Source organism: Chelon labrosus, assembly GCF_963514085.1.
Source record: "Chelon labrosus genome assembly, chromosome: 19".
NCBI classification, from domain to species: domain Eukaryota; kingdom Metazoa; phylum Chordata; class Actinopteri; order Mugiliformes; family Mugilidae; genus Chelon; species Chelon labrosus.
Window position 1 is genome coordinate 12,908,462 of NC_140352.1, and position 4,658 is coordinate 12,913,119.

Here is a 4,658-nt window from a genome sequence, read left to right on the forward strand (position 1 = left end):
TCCAGGAGATAGATATTGTGAGACTGGAAAGGAGCGGCGGCTGGATGAAGCTGGATGAGGGATATTTTGGGTAGTGGAGCAGAGAGCAAAGGAGGGATAGAGGAAGAGAAGCTTAGCAGGAGCCGTGCGAGTGTGTGTACGTGATAAATGGCTACTGTCTGCGTTGCCAATGAGAGGAGCACAGGAAGCACGGATGTTCCCGAGTCGCTGTCCTTTATTTGGTCCTGTCTGAGGCCACATTGATCAGCGGCCTCTGCATTGTCTTTACCAGAGGACATGAGCTGTGGAGAGCAGAGATGTGTTTATTTTTCATGTAAATTGCTCAGATGTAGCCTGCATACGTGTATCTTGGACCTTTCAGTGCTTACAGCCCGGGAGCAGGTATTGCAAAGACTATGTACTTGGCAAGTTTATCATTTTGGTCTATGCATAATACTGTATGTCCTCAAGCCCAATGAGGGATTTTTATGTAAATGTGATGACTACATTCTACATGCCGAAGGTTTGGCTTGATGTCCATTTTCTTATACAACATGAATTCAAGTAGCTTGTCTGACATTATTCTTTATTTTTTAATCCTTCCTGTGTCTTATAAAAGGTCAATATATAAAAAATGGTGTTCATTTAAAGTAAACTAAATAAACACAGAATCGCAAATCTGCTGTGGAAACACTAGCACCTCTTCATGGTTTTGACATGTTGTTATCGTTTAAGGAGTATTTTAAGACCATGTGCGAAAATGGAGCACAATTAACTGAACTGCACTGATGGAGCGCCTGGTGCACGACGGTCGCACAAACTTTAATTGGATGAAGTCGACAACCCACCCGAGCACCTTGGACCTCACCCGAGTCCTCATATACATATACATGTGAGAAAATAAGCTCCTTGGCCTTCCAGCATGCAGTGGTGTTAGTGTCTAATGACTATAAAGATGGCGTTTGATCTCATTTTAGCTCCGTTTTTGTCTCCACCATGTCCTCACCAATGACGGGTCGTCAGTGAGCATCTGTGACACTAGTTTTTGCGGCATTTACTGCACCGTTGGCATCAGTTGGACCCCTGTCTGCAGCTTTTTGGCCGACTGATTATATCGAGTCAAGGTCTCAAGTGAAGAAAGTAGCTAAGCTAAAAGCAGAGGTCTTCATAAGTCTTCCTCTAATGTCGACATTCCAGTACACAAATATTTTCATGCATCATGACATGCACCTATATTAAAAAAAAAAAGCTGTCGAACAATTGGTGATTCCAGAGAGGACATCTCTGTACGGTGGTTTGTTTATCCTCAGTCCTAGCTATTCCGGTTTCCCATTATGAATGACGAATTCAGACTACTGCCACCTGCTGGTACAAGAGAATATATGTGGTCGCCGGCCGTTGGCTGGAGTCTTTGCGGTGTGTTCATGTGCAAATTTTGAACCTGAACAAGGGGTAACATGAGGAGACACCTCTGGGTAACAGGCACTCGCAAGTTTGTATATCACAAAACCAATCCATTATTTCACTGTTAATACAAAACAAACACTGATTTTTACAAAATCATGGTTAAAAGAAACCAGTGTTGACTTGTAGAAACACCTTCACCAAGTGTGATGAAGACAGTCTGCTCTCCCTCATATTTCTATACTTTTGATTTCTGCCCATAGATATTCATAAATCTCTCTCTTGCTTTTGTTTTTTTTTTAGAGTAAACAGTTGAAAATCCTTCCTCCTGCTATAAATATACCCAGTGTGTACAGATACTGTGTGATATTAGTGGCGGGGTGTTTGCCAGAGAGAACCAGACTTGACGGCAGGATGTCAACACAGTGCACATCACAGGACTTAAATATCTTCCAGTGTAAACACCAGTCTTCAGGCAGCTGGCAGGTGACTGGCACAGTCCGTCTGTGTTGTCTCTTTGATCATACAGCCGTTTATGTCCACGCTCTTTTTTTTTATTATTTATTTTTTTTGCTTCCATGTGTACAGACGTGTGTTTGTGTGCACGTTTGTGCTCGTGGGTGTGATTTTGGATCATCCTCTTAGACCAGCGAGGAAAAGAGTCGTAGATTGGCTGCGGCTTTATTCCCCTCTCTCTTGAAACACAAGGAAAATAGCACCGTGGAGGAAGGGAGCGGATGAAAATAGCTCAGTAGGCAACCGCTGACTCACAAGGCAGTGCTGGGAGTCAGGAAGGCATCCATTCCAGTATACATCAAATCAACTAGCAGTTGTGTAACTCCTTCAGTACCTGTAAATCACACTGCTCTCGGTGTGCTTCGCTAGAGTGACTTTTGTGCACATGTCCCCTCGGCGGCTGAATTAAAAGACTGTAGTGACATCACAGGTGCCGTTTATCACTTCTGACAGCGTTGCCCAGAGTGTTTAGGGCAGGGGGAAGGAATCCAACGCCGTTTGGCCGTGCTATAGCGTGGCCAGCTAACTACCCGGCTCATTCATCATGCCACTCGTGGAGCGCAGGCTGTCAAAGCTCATGTTTTTTTAAATACTGTGAAATGGAACAAGAGCACCGACACAACTCATATGTAAATCAGACTCTGATTAACATATCATCTAAGACACATGCACTGGTTACTCATCACTCATTAGCGTATATCGGTTAGAAACAAACGTCTATGTTTAAATACGGTTGTCAATATCTGGGCAATGTGTTGACACATGCAAACAGCTTTGAGAAACCTGACTATGGCGTGTAAAAAATAAAAATAAAAATCCACATTTCTGAGCACTGTTTGCCTCGTGTAAATGTGCATGCTGCAGATATATATATATTGCACAGTGTGTCCAGGCAACCAAATTGTCCGAGACACCTCTACTCCAGAGATGGATAACGAGAAAATGGGCTCCAAGGCACAGACACTTAAAAAACAGAACCCCACCAAGACAGAAAAGCTGTGTAGTTTGCAGTAGTCTAGTCTTTTTGGATACTGTCGGCTTCTGCTGGATAAAGTTTGTAGTAATTTTTGTCTTTGTTCTTTGTCTAGTGTCCCTTTATAGTCATTTTGCATGAGTATATGGTCGTTTTCTATCTGTTTGTCCAGACTTTGCTGTTATGTTATTGGCTTTCTAACTTGAAATGTTAATAATTACTTCAAACGGAACCTCTGGCCCAAGGCCTCCCTGACCACCTGACCACTGTGGGACTGTGTCCAGTAGGCCCATTTAGTAATCCATCCATGCTTAACTCACAGACGTGATAGATTTGCTGTGAATGTGGCAGATACCATGGAGATGATCACAAATATGAATAATCTCAACATTTCGATCAGTGGTTGTAGGTTTTTTTTTTTTTTTTTTTTTTTTAGCATTTTTAAGTTAACCATGTACCAGCAAAGAAAAATCAAAAGAAAAGTATATGCACCAATTATTAAAACCACAGACAGGAGAAGTGAATAACATTGACCCTCTTGTGACAATTCAATGTTCTGCTGGGAAACTTTTGGACCTGGCATTCGTGTAGATGTTACTTAGACATGTAGTACCCACCTGGACCAGACCACGCACCCCCACCCCATAGCAATGACACTCCTTGATGGCAAAAACGGTTTAGGAACAACTCAAAAAACATGAAAAACAGCACAAGGTGTTGAACTGGCCTCCAAATTCACTAGATCCCAAACTGATCAAGTATCTGGAACAAGCCTGATCCACAGAGGCCCCTCCCCTCAACCCACAGGACCCAAAGGCCCCTACTAACAACTTTCTGTTGCCTCAGGACACCCTCAGAAGGCCCATATCCATTCTCTGATGAGTCACAACTGTTTTGGAGGCACAAGAGAGAGATAGAGTAGGAGAGAGATTCACCACATATTTACCACAGGCTAATGCAACTGAGTCCTCAGGAGACCCAAGTCTGAGTGAAGTCTGAAAGCTAAGTGTCATAAAAATAAACTGGAGGGGTGCAGTGGTTTAAAAATATTTGGAAACAGCAGAGGAAGACTGTTGTGCATTCTGTGTTTGTTGGCAACAATGTCCTGAATGTGTCCTGAGGCTTTAGCTGTAACACCAACTGTGTGTGTATTGACTGATGTCCAGGATTCTGTTGCTATACTGAAAGCAATCTGGATCGTCACCTCTCTTCGCTGTGCCTTTGCATCTATTGAATTGCATCTTCATCTGATTTTTGTTTAAGCCTCCAAAGTTTGCTTTGCCCTCCGTCTGAACACAACTCCTGAATCCTGAAACAGGCAGAGAATAAATAGCTTGTTGTTTTTGGAAATGTCACATCCCAAACATGATCAGAACGAGTGAACAAACTAAACGTGATAACGTAGCTAACTGGATAACTGCGCCTGCTGTACACCTGAAGAGTTAAGACACAGTAAGCCGTCTCTAAATTCCACATGATATAACAGTGTCCCACAGTCTTCCTCCCGTGCCTCTCTGTACCCACTTTGCTTTTGAATATTTTACATTGTGTGTGCCGGCAGTCCGACCGCTCTCAGCTGAAAACTGCTTTGTTCCTTTGTGTTGGTTGCGACTGCTTGATGCTTTCAGGATTGCTGCGGTGGCACCGATAGTCGACCCCCGCTAGAATTATGAAGCGGTTTTATTTTTGGTGGGCGCGCTTTAATTGAATGGAACCGAATCGGGTGATTTAATTATTAACGAGCAAATAACTGTCTGTGTCTGCCCTCAGGTTGAAGCTCTGAGTG